Raw genomic sequence first — 12,964 nt, 5'->3', positions numbered from 1 at the left:
GCCGGAAAGGGCTGGAGCCCAAACTTCATAATAGGCCTAAAAATAAGGGCAAATGCTCTCACTTTAGCAGATGTTTCTAGATTTGGCTCTCTCTCTCTCTCTCTCTCTCTCTCTCTCTCTCTCTCTCTCTCTCTCTCTCTCTCTCTCTCTCTCTTCTTTTCCTTTTTTCTTTTCCTTTTTGGGAGGCTAGGGGTGGCAGCGTCTTATGTGTCCCAGGCTGGCCTCATGCTACTTTTGTAGCTCAGGCTAGTATTGGATACCTGTGCCCTCCTCCTGAGTGCTGGGGTTATAGATGTACGCCACTACGGCTTGTTTAGAAAGAAAACTTTTACTTTTAAGTGTTTTTTACTTGTCGTCTTATGAATGATCTCACTAAGTTTGTCAGAATTTACCGTTCAGATGTCAGTGTGCTTGTCTCGTCAGTAGTTTAATGTGACATGGTAAGAGTGTGAGCTTTGTAACATTAGTATCTCCAGGAACAACTCAAAGGGCACAGCATTGTCTGCTTTCATACCGCTTTCCACATAGAAAGATGGATTTTAAAGAAAGAGATTCAATTAAATCCTTTCTCCTCAGTGACAGTTGATTGATTAATTAAAAATACTTTCAGTTGCTTGTACTGGATTATTTCTGAGGAGTGATATACCAAATAAAGAGGAAATAATTTTTAAGTCATCTTATTTACCTAAGTAAGTTTTTACCACAAATGATAAAATTATTTTGAATTCTCAATTTTTAGATAGTTTTCTAATTGGTGCAGACACCATGTCCATGTTTACCATTGCTGTAGTCATATTGACCTGAAGGATGCTTTTATGAATATATTTATGATTTTTAAACTTACTGGATGTTCCAGAATAAACTATCGTCTCTTTTAGCATTTAAACAAACACCTAACACCTCAAGGAATTAAATCTCATGACACTGTATAGTTTGATGCCAACCAGCATAATTTTAACATTTGATTACCGTGCTTCTATTTAGTATCATCTTCTTAAAATGCACATGACTATTTCCAACAGTTTAAATTTCCAATCGCTAGTTATGATTGAAGATCAGCTGTGTATAATCCTCCATTTTTCTCATGAAATAAATTTAAATCCTGCTTAGATAGTGCCATCTTATTGGACTTGGTGCTGGAGGGCTCAAATGGAGTGAAAAACCTATCTGTTTACACGGTGTCTGCTAATTTGTGCAGAAGCAAGCATGACTGAGACAGCGGACCTTCCCTTCATGGATGGATCTTCTGGGCCCTTTCCCATTTCTTGAATTATGTAATCATTGCCTTGTTGCTGTTGTTTCTTGTCCTGCCAGGTCCTGCCACCCTTCTCAGCCCCAAATAAGCACACAAAGACTTATATTAATTATAGAAGTGTTGGCTGATGGCTAGGGCATCTTATTGGCTAGCTCTGTCTTGATTATTAAACCATTTCTGTTAGTCTATATATTGCCACGAGGCTGTGGCTTACCTGTAGTCAGACATGTTACTCCTTCTGACACATCACATCTATCATTCTTCACAGCCTCTCTCTGCCTACCTTTCCCAGAATTCTCTACTCCTAGCCACGCTTATCTTCCTGCCTCTACTGACTGTTGGTCAAACAGTGTTTTATTTTTACCAATAAGAGAAATGTATATACAGAAGGACATCCCCCATCATTGCCCAATCCTGAAAGCTCAGCATCTTCCATGACCTCTGGCCTCCCTTCCAGTCCGCCTTCCAAACATCACCTTAAACTCCAGTTTTCTCTTCTCTTCTCCCCACTCTCTCCTTGCCTGGGGTTCCTGTTTTGTGTATTATTTGCTTCATTGGTTGTTCTATTTTTGATGACTCCTATTCCTTACCACTGTCTCTCCCTTTCCCCTTCTAAGAGACACTTCTTTGCAATCATCAGGTGGGTGGGTTCCTACTTAGATACAGTCTGCAGGCCTCCATTGTCTAGATGGTTAGGAAATTCAGAGTCCTAAGTAACTAGCTATGATTCATTTTTCCTACTAATTCCTGAAGCTTAGTCTGTGCTCTGGTGAAGGAAGGGTTTAAGCATTGAGCATGCCTGTTCTCCCATTTCTCCCATGTCTGGAAATGCCCTCACTCCCTTGGATTAGTCCTTCAAGAAGTCTGTCTTTAAGTTTCCATGAAGAGGTAACTTTTCTTCCTCTCTTACCTTGTAACTAGATATTTCACATATGTCATATTTTGCTTTAAGTAATTTTATGTCTAATCTATGAAAGTACAAGTCATATGAAGCTTGAGATAGTAAATAAAAAATTGAATCCACTTATTGATGCCCAGAAAGCCTTCCCCAGCATACATCTAGGTCCATTCTCTTGAGGGGCACTGTTCTTCCCGGGAAACATCAGCACACCTGGAGGGCAGGGAAGCCCACCCTCATCTATTTCACTAGAAGGACGAGTTTCCAGGAAAGTTTACTTTCATGTTCAATTATTATCTTCTATTTTGAAACATGTTTGATAAGTAATATACCAATTGTGTTTACTAATGGTAATTCAACCCAGAAGAAAATTTCACATTTTAAATCATATTATTTTGTTTTATTTTTTAAAAAAACAACGTGTGTGTGTGTGTGTGTGTGTGTGTGTGTGTGTGTGTGTGTGTGTGTGTGTGTGTGTGTGTGTGTGTGTCTGTGCGCACGCACGCGCATGCACACGTGTGCCAACAATTATGGGTGCGTATTAGAGGACAATGTATAGGAAAGAGTACATTCTCTCCTTCCACCCCATGGTTCCATGGATGGAACCAACTAAAACTGCCAAGAAAGGGCTAGCAAATGACTTGGTTTATTATGATATTGATCATAGTACAGTGATAAATTGTCTTGCACAGTACCTCCCTATCCATAGTTTTATTTCCCTGCAGGCAACTACAGCCAAAAAAATATTAAGTAGAAAATTCCAAAGTCATTCTGTATTTTTGAAATTGCATGCTGTTCTGAAAAGTACAATATTAAAATCGCAGGGTTTCCTGCTGCATCCTGCCATCTGCGTGAATCATCCTTTGCACAGTGTTTCCACACTGTATAGACTCCTCGCCCGTTAGTCTCTTGTCACCCAATTCCGTTATCCACTCAACTCTGTGGTGTTGTAGTGCTTTGCTCATATAACACCTCTTTTACCTCACAATGTGACTTAAACACAAGAGCAGTAAGGCTAGCATTCTCACTAGTGTACTGTAATAATTAATCTCTGTCTCATTTTTTATTGAACATTATAGATGTATGTGCAGGAGAAATATATATATATATATATATATATATATATATGAGATATTTATATATATGATATCTGGTACTTTTTAAAAGTTTAGGCATCCCCAGGGTGTCTTAGGATATGTCTCTACAGATCGGGAGCATTATTGTGTTAGAATACAATTCTGTTAAGAGATATGAATTGATAGTACTAGTTGAAAGAATATGTAATATAAAGTTATCAATAGTTAAAGAATGATTTACTCATGTACTTTTTTTCAAAAAGAAAAGAAAATGGTGCTGAACATCAAACACGGAGCCTCATACATACCAGGCAATCACTTCACCGCTGAGCTTTTTCCTCAGCCTGGCTACAACTTTGAATATTAGTTTTGAATAGGATGTGTGCAGTTCCATCTTTTCTTGTAAAACATGGATTTGAATGTTTCACTGTTGAGTGTGATGAAAGCTAGGACCTTGTTATATATGGCCTCTGTTATTTAAGACACATTCCTTCTGTACTGAAATATTGTTGGGAGTTATCTTGACAAGATGTTGAACACTGTTAAATTCTTAAATAATTTTGGGAAGTTTCTTTATTTATGTTTTATGTATGGCTCTTTTGTTTGCATGTGTCTGCACACCATGTGCCTGCAGAATCCATGGAGGCCAGAGGAAGCATTGCATCCTTTTAGAACTGGAGTTACAGACAGTTGGTAGCCACCATGTGGGGGTACGGATTTGAACCCAGGTCCTCAGGAAGTGTACTCAGTGCTCTTAACCACTCTACAACCAGCTGTTAAGTGCTTTTTCTTCCCCTTTTACAACAATGACATTTCAGAGTAACCTTACAATGACAATGTGATTCTTATAAGTGCCTTAAGACTTTCAATTACTTCATCCCTCAGATTATAGTTATTTGTTTTTATTCAGACATGCAAATGGGACATACACTGCACAGACAGATGATTTGTAGAACAACTGTCAAATTCTTATGTTTTAAAATCACTCGGAACAGTTTCCCCTCTATGTTGCCAAGTGCATAAACAAGTTTATCAACATTTTAAAGATTGTCTTTTAATATTTTTGTTGACTATTAATGACGGTAACTTCTTCTTATCCATGAAACCATGGTTTCAGTTTCCCGTGGTCAACCATAGTTCCCAAATGCGGGGTTAAGAGGACCATTCCAGACATGATTGCTAAGCATTAAGTCATTTGCTTTGCTGACCAGCATGGTAAGCTTTTGCACTTGAATCATTTTATCCCTCAGGTTGTACGTGGTCACTGCCTTTGTGTAACATTTGTTATGGGTTCAACAGTCACTTGGTTATTAATCAAATGTCTCAGTATCACAGGTTTTGTGTTCAATTAATTTTTGTTTTACACAAAGTGGTCACAAAACACAAAAGAAGAGAGACACTATAGTCATCAGAGAAAACAGAAAAGATGATAATCCTACCATGAATGGCAAGGCCATTGGAAACAGGAGAAAGTCTAGTATGCTTAGAATTTAATTGGATCTATAATTTCAGGAGTCCACTGGGAGTCCTTGCAAACTATCCCTCTTGGGAGAATAGGGTTCCTGTGTGGTGAAATTTATATCCTTGAAGTCAGAGCTGTGAAACAAGATATCTTCAGAAAGTCTGTTCTCCTGGCTCTCCGTTTCCTGCACACTCTCTTAGATTTGCAATATACCTTCCATTAAGTACTACACTCATGGTGAGCTTTCCACTAAGCCATGAATTATGTTGAAGTTACATAAGGAAAGGAGGAACCAGGAGGGGGGTTGGACTTCCTCATGACACACACAGATAGATCTATCTGTATTTCTGACATTTTTCTTAGACAAACATCAGTGTGCTTCTCTGTTTGTGGCACAAGAGCACCAACAGCCACACCACTTTGAGAAGAATTTGATAAAAGCAAGAGGGGAAGAATAGATGGGAGTCACTTTTATCTTTGAGGAAAGGGTCCATACAAATATAAGATTCATATTGGAAAACCTAATTTTGCATTGAGAGGTTCGCCAAAGATTTAGCTTTGCTAATTTTTTTTTTGCACATCACTCCTTTCTTATACTGATCTGGACAGAGATTTAGTAGTTATGCCCTGAACGAGTTCTGAACCCACATGGTAGGGCCAAGCAGCTGGAACATGACTCAGACTCTGAAAGACAAAACCTGGACATGATCAAGGGGCATTGCATCTCTGCAAAGCAAGGCAGAGGTGACCTAACACACAGCCAGAAGCACTCCTGCTCCTTAAGGACAAGGAGTTTGTCCCATCTGGTATGAGGAATGGCTTATTTTCTGGTGACCACATGGAACTATTTCAATCACCACTAGAAACAGCAGAGGGGCTTTTTTCTGCTGATAAATACACATGTACCTTTTTGTTTGTTTGTTTATTTGTAAAAGTAAATGTAACAACACAGACTTGACAGGATTGATCCCAACCTTCCAGGCCCAGCAGCTCCTTAGGGTCAGAGAGGAAGGTAGTAAGTTTAAGTCACCATGTAAGTTACTTTCACCTTCCACTGGAATGACTGCAGACATCCCCCAGTTATTTAACTGGGGAAGAGTGCAGGACAGGCACCAGGGACAAACTTGGCTGCAGCTTCTCACGGGTTATACCACTGCATGGTTCCTTCCTGACCGCTTCCTAAAACAGATCCTTAGTAAACACAGCACTAAGAAAAACTAATTACTACCTCTCAACTCTCCTGCTAAGGAGCCGTCCCTGGAAGTGGACCCAGAACCGACACCCCAGAGGTGTTTTTCTGACTAAGTTCTATGAAGGGAGTGGGTGCAGGGGATTAAATACTAAATGAAAATGGGAGCCACAGGTCCCCATCTGCAACTACAACTTAAACTTAAGATCCTAAAGATGTAGTCAGTGTGGCAGGTGTTGGGGAAGGGTACTGAGGTAGGAATCTGCCTGCTCGTCTTTACTTCTTGACCTGGCCCTGAGCAGCCATAGCTTCCATGGTTCCGCACGGTCTCTTCATCTCCAGGAACTGCATAGGTTTGGCAGGCTTCAAGTTCTTTTCCAATTCATACACAATGGGAATGCCAGTTGGCGGGTTCAGCTCCATGATGGCCTCTTCTGAGAGCCTGGTCCAGATGCTTGACGATGCCCCAAAGGCTGTTGCCATGGGCTGCAATCAGGAATGCCTTCCCCTCCTTGATCTGGGGTACCATTTCTTCATTTCAGAAGGGCAGTGCTCTGTCTGGCAGTAGTGTCCTTAAGGCTCTCACAGGAGGGTAGCTGGTCCTCAGTAAGGTCTGCGTACCTGCAACCCTCACTGGTGTTGCTGCAGAAGGGATGATCAGGCTCCATTGGAGGCTGTGGGACATTGTAAGATCACCTGCAGATCTTTACCTGCACCTCACCATGTTTAGCAGCAGTTTCTGCTTTATTGCAACCAGTCAGACCCCCAAAGTGTTGCTCATTGAGCCGCCAAGTCCTGACCACTGGTAGCCACAGCTGGTCAATGGCATCCAAGACTGTCCAGAGGGTCCAGATTGCTCTCTTCTGCAAGGAGGTGAAGCAGATGTCAAATTCATAGCCAGCATCTCTCAATGCCTGTCTGCCACACTTTGCATCCTCATGTCCCATCATGCTCAAGTTGGTGTTGTACCAGCTTCTGAAGTGGTTCTCTAGGATCCAGGCACTCTCGAGTGCTGGATCAGCGCTAGCTTGTAGGCCACCATGGCCACTGGCAGGAGGATGCTGCAGAGACTGGTTTTTGCTAGCTTTTTAACCAACACCTATTTATATGAAAGTGAGAGAGAGAGAGAGAGAGACAAGCCTGTGTTTACTGCCCCAGGTGGAGAAGAACCCTTCAGAGCCTATCAGTCTGTAGGCAACAAGTGCAGAGGCTAGCTTTAAGTCTCACCCAGGGGTTGGTGGCGCACGCCTTTAATCTCAGCACTCAGGAGGCAGAGGCAGGAGGATCTCTGTGAGTTCGAGGTCAGCCTGATCTACAGAGCCAGTACCAGATGGCTCCAAAGCTACACAAAGAAACCCTGTCCCCAAGACTCACGCCACAAACCTCTAATGCCTAGATGACTTCTAAAGTATTTCATCTAGTTATAAGATAGAAGAAGACTTGAAGCTTTAGAAAAATCCTTTCTATTGCAAGAAAATGGCAGATGGTTTCCATTAATTTTATGAGTGACTTTATTTTAGTTGACTAAAAACTAGGCCTGGGTTGGGGTGGCGCACAGTGGGAGGGAGGTCTGACTCGAAGATCACAGTCTACTTCACAGATGTGCCTTGCATTGGTGTCTCTGTGGCCACGCTGCACATTCTTTTTCTTTTTTTAATTAGAAAGAAAATTATTTCACATGTCAATCCCAGGTCCCTTTCCCTTCCCTCCTCCCCTTTCCCCCAACTAACACCCTACCTATCCCATACCCTTTCTGCTACCCATGGAGGGTGAGGCCTTCCATGGGGGGTCTTTAAAGTCTGTTTTATTCTTTGGGATAGGGCCTAGGCCAACCCACTTGTGTCTAGGCTGAGGGAGTATCCCCTCCATGTGGGATGGGCTCCTAAAGTCCATTCCTATGCTAGGGATAAGTACTGATCCACTACAAGAGACCCCATAGATTCCCAAGTTCTCCTCACTGACACCTACGCCACACATTCTAAGCCGATCTCTGCCTGCACTTGAGCTGTCCCTCTCAAGCTTTCTCTCCTCATTTCTGTCCCACTGGGCTCCCAGGGACCCTGCTGCTCCATTCTTCTGCATTGCTGAGCAGCATGGAAGGCTCATCCATCAGCCTCCTGACCCATCAGCCTCCTGATCCCTGCTCTGCTCTTCATTCTGACATCCCATTCCTTAATTCCTGTGATGGTTTCTGCAAACTAACTGAATAGCTAAGACTGACTCTTTGCTGACTGGGGGCTCCCCTTTGTCCTCTTGTGCCAGGAATGGTGTCACAGGAGTCCTCCAAAGTGCTGTTTACATAATGCTGTCCCTTCCCAGAAATAGGAAAGGAACCTCTCTCTTATGTGTCTGACCTTTCATACGCTCCATAAGCTGAGCCTGTCCTAACATCATTTACCCCACAAAGTCCCACTTTCTCCCCTCAGGCCAAATTCTATCTAACTATCATTACCTGAATTTTATTCAGATTCAAATTATAGGGAGCTCAACCATTTTTTAAAATGGGTTGCTATAATCCTTCCTATTGCTAGAGGGGGAAAACAAAACAAAATAAGATGTCATGGCAGATATACAAAGTATAGTAGTATTCAATTCCTTTGCAGAAATGAAACCTCCTAGCAAATAACATGGGGCGATAAACTGGAATGGAAATTCCAGCTTTGTCACTTAGGAGAAGTGGGGTCTGAAGAACAGAGTGTGTATTCTCTGCTTGTGTCTTTCATTAGATTAAAAAGTAGACAGTTACATCACTAGTTGACTTAAAGAGATGGAAGAAGATGCAGTTTTTTTTCTCTAAGAGTTTATGATTCCAATTAGACATGAAGGGTATTGAATCATTCAGCCACGTTTTTTCTATGGCAGTGAACTGCAGTACTCAATGTTTTCTAGGAGACACAGCCAACTCAGGCTCCATGTTCACAAAGTGCTGCCATTGTCCCCTTGGGAATGAGATTTACCAATATAGATAGAGCCTCCTAACTCTGTCTTGTGTATGAACACATTTCACTAGGAGGCCCTGTCAATGTCTATTGCTTTACTTCTGAAAGAGCTGGGGAAGGCAATCCAGCAGAAGCCAGAAGCCAGAGATCTGGAAATTACTGAATGTCATTACTGAAAGTCAGGGATTTGACCTGACTAGGGTATCAAGGAAATGAAAAAAGAAAAAAAAGAGAGATGAGCACAGGGAAATGTGAACAGAAAATCTGGGGTTGGCTGACTGGGTTCTCTCCTGGAGGAACAACAGAAGCCCAGAACATCAGTGTGTTTGTTATATGCAGTATAATGGGGAGACAAGGTCTTTACATACAGCTGAACAGTGAAGCCGTTACAAACAGATAAACAAGGAGCCAAGGTTATTGTGTATAGCAGCATAAGGAGGCATTCAGGGTTCGTCATCTTGATAAGGAACAGGCTCTGTGGGGGAGCAGTCTCCAGCAGTAAATATCTAAGGGGAAAAGGCTAGGATGGACATAGCTTTCTTCACTATCAAGATTCACACTTAGACCCCATGGAAGGCTTTGCCATCCCTCTGAGCTCCACTCAGGGAAGTCTCTGTGACTCTCCTGAGTGCTGAGTCATTGGGATTCCTGGAATGGCTGTACTCATGTCAAACAATACACATTTACTCAGTACTTTCTCTGCTCCCCACAACTAACTGTGTTAAGACATTAGAGATGATGTAATTTTCTTTGCTCACAGAAAGATCAAGAAAGGTTTCCAAGAGAAGAAGTCAAATCTCAAGACCAAACCATAGAGTTTTTCAGACATGGAAAGGATCATAGCCCACAGATGTTAGTAAAAACAGAAGTGAGAACAGGCAGGATGTCATCACAGTTAAATGAGCTGTGAGCTGTGTCTTGTGTGTCACTAAACATCAGTTACACACTTTTAGGCCAGAAGAGGGTAGCAAACTGCAGCCTAAATGACTTCATCCTCAGGTACCTGTGGATATCAAAGGTAGGAGTCCCCCCACTTAAATACCCTGGGAGCCTCTTTGGCCCATCATCTTCTCAGTTCCCAGTATTGCTTCTTGTATCTGGTGATGGTGTCACATCAGCACTGGGGCAGAAGATGCTTTGAGCCTCTATGGCACCTGGTACTTCGTCATGATGGCCCAGTCCAAGGACATTGAAGCCATGGGTGTCAAGCTGCACAAACTGCTAAAGCAACCAGAGTAAAGTTTTGTGTCCATTCTCCTCTACCCCTGTGCCAGAATTTCTAAAGAGCAGTCTGGTTGTTTGTTGTTGTTGTTGTTGTTGTTGTTGTTGTTGTTGTTGTAGTTGGCTAAGCCTCCTTCATCATTTAAAAGAAAGACAAGAAAGGTGTAGAAAGTTTAGATTTCATTGTGCGAAGTCCATTTTTTTCCCCTTGAATATCCTCAACTTTGGCTTAATTGTCAAAGGGTTTAACATCTGAAAATGCAAAGAGGCCCTTTCAACATATGTAAAATCTTTCTTCAGAGTATTTCCTCAAAATATCACAAACTTGTTCAGATGATGGGCATGGAGAAATGTCTGTCAGTGTTTGGAGGGAAAGAAGGAGGAAGCTTCAAGAAATTAAATGAGCCATGGATTTGCTGCATTTCTTCTGTCGGGGAAATGCTCAGAAACTTCCCTGTGATTCTGGAAACTCTTAGTCTAATGTTCAAGAGAAGGGATGAGATAAATTTTTAAAGAAACTGTGCAGATCAGGGAACTGAAGCAAGTCTGTGCAAATTACCTTGGACACCCAAGCCAGCAAGCTTATCGGCAGGAGGGACAAGGTAGGGGAGTACTTAGGTGAGGTTGCTATGGCAACCATATGCTGATTGAAATGTTTGAGAATTCATGTTTCATACCTGACCCCACATTCTCCTTCTTGTTGCCTGGCTCCTGAAGGTTTGAGGTCTTTGGAGTCTTGACGCTATCGAGTCACCTCACAGAGAAATGCCATGAACCCAGAAGCAGCTGTCTCCTAACAAGGAAGGCACAAACAATGTCTGTGCTTGAGAGGAATAGGGGAAGATGTAGAGAAAGTTTATGGGGGAAGTGAAAGTGAGCAGGGGTTATCCAGATGCCAAGCTTCCTGGCCGCATCCTGATACGCCATAGCTCTGATGTGACAGAACCAAAGGAAGACCACAAAAACCAGCCAAGCCCCTGGAAGCAGATGGGAGCCAGAAGCTGAGTTTCTGAAGTCAGAGAAGCCCTGGTGTAGTGAGTGAAATGGAGCTTGTTAGGAAGATGGATGGGACCACTTCTCAACTTGCATTGCCAAGCTCTCTGCTTTCTCAACTACAGAATGAATTAAAAATGCCTACCCCGCAGGGTTGCCATGAGGCCTGGAAACACGTTCAGTTCTCCACAAATACTCGGAGTAGTTGTGTCTGCAAGCCTGTCTGTGAGGAGGAGGAAGATGGATGGCCGGATTCAGAACAGCTGAAAGGTTTTTTAGCTAATGTTGAGTCTACCACCACCACCACCCCACCCCACTCCAACCCCGCCCAATGGGAAGTAGCAGTTCAAGGTCATTGACAAAACTATGCAAAACCTTTTATTTTCATAACCATCTACAAAGTCTAGCTTGCTAAGGAAAGTGATTAATGAGATTTAACATTAGTAAGAATGACCACTCTAGAACTAATTTCCATTTATCTTTCATTACGGATACTGATACTAATAAAGAAGAAAATGAAGGGAGAGTGGGGCTTCTACTCAGGGAATGGTCTTCCTACTCAGCTCCTCAAACTCCTAGGATCTTGTAAACAGGGACCCAACACCACCCATGTCACTTCCCTGTCTGCTGTTGCCTTCACTAGACCGAATGTTCTAGCTTCCCCTCTCTAGAAGAAAATCTACTGCACAGCCTGGAAATTTTAAACTTTGTTTTCCCTTGTCTTGGTATTTTTATCATAAAAGGGAGATGCCCCTAGAATGCTCTTTTTGTTCTCTCATGTACTTTTCATGGGTGGCATTTCCCTGGCACTGTGCTGTGGGCTGATGTTGAGTAAGAGGGAGGCTGCTTCATAATATAGCAGACTGATGTCCTGGCAGAGATCTTTCCCGTTCTGTGGTCTACAGATCTAGTGGCAGAAGCCAGAGGTCTATGGAACAACTGAAACTGTGTGAAATACTCTGCATGTAGCTAACCATGCTATTTGCTGGAGAAAATTGTCTGTGTTCATCTGGTTCTCCTGTTTGTGAAGAACTGCTAAGTCTGAGCGTCCTTGGCTCACTACTGGCAGTTTTCTTGATCAGTTTATTGTCCACTGAGGTTTTGGTGAGAGTAGAAAAAAGGGGTGATAGTCAAGAGTTGGCTTTCACAATTCATATATTTATTCATTCAGTTTGGAAGCAATTCATGATGAGAGGTTAAATTTGTATATACTTGGATTTCAATAGCAAAGAAGTCACGGTCAATATACCATTGTGGCACAAATATGTTTATCGTGACAGCCCTTCAAATAGTCACTGGGACTGGTGATGTTGGGGTCAGTAGTGTTTGTACAGTTTCACGGAGTGTTCTTCTCACATAAAGCTGTTCTTTTGGTTGTCTCTGAAACAGCTCTATTCTTTTTCTGCTTGCACCAACTGTTGCTCAGAGCAATCTCCTGATGCTGATTCCTCCGCTCACGTCAGTCACCTTCTCTGTCAGGTCCCAGAGGTCTAGGGGGAAAGCAGCCATTTTCTCCTATACATTTTACCCAACATGCATCAGAGTCTAAAACACAGCCTTATTAGAATTGCTCTTGATAAGGAAGTACCGAGAGAGAGTCAAATTTAACTGTATTATATTAGTCTAAAAATATGTGTTTGATATCCTGCTTGGCCAACAAAAACTCCGAGATTGGCTATGAGAGTTCTGTTGGCTGTAGCACTGAAGCATGGTGGGGCGGTTTAGTTATTCAAAAATGAAAGAGTTTCTGAGCTGACATTTCAGGCCCAGGTTCATTGTTGTGGCTGCTCATACAGGACAACTGACTCCAGTATTTGCCAAAGGAATAAAACCAATGTGGCTGATGAAGCTTATTGGGCCCATCCTCCTTTTAATCAATACACTTTATGCAATATACTGTCTGTTTAATCATTATTTTTAAATGGATCTGT

At 42.3% G+C, this 12,964-nt stretch overlaps 1 protein-coding gene and 1 pseudogene across 6 annotated transcripts in view; one reads left to right on the top strand and one right to left on the bottom strand.

Moving 5' to 3' along the window:
- Positions 1-12,964, top strand: part of Cdk14 (cyclin dependent kinase 14) — a 554,492-nt gene that overhangs the window by 525,477 nt on the left and 16,051 nt on the right. The window lies entirely within an intron of this gene.
- Positions 6,157-6,922, bottom strand: LOC100770062 (annotated as a pseudogene).

The sequence above is a fragment of the Cricetulus griseus genome (genome assembly GCF_003668045.3).
Source record: "Cricetulus griseus strain 17A/GY chromosome 1 unlocalized genomic scaffold, alternate assembly CriGri-PICRH-1.0 chr1_0, whole genome shotgun sequence".
NCBI lineage: Eukaryota > Metazoa > Chordata > Mammalia > Rodentia > Cricetidae > Cricetulus > Cricetulus griseus.
This window is presented reverse-complemented; position numbering and strand designations above follow the sequence as displayed.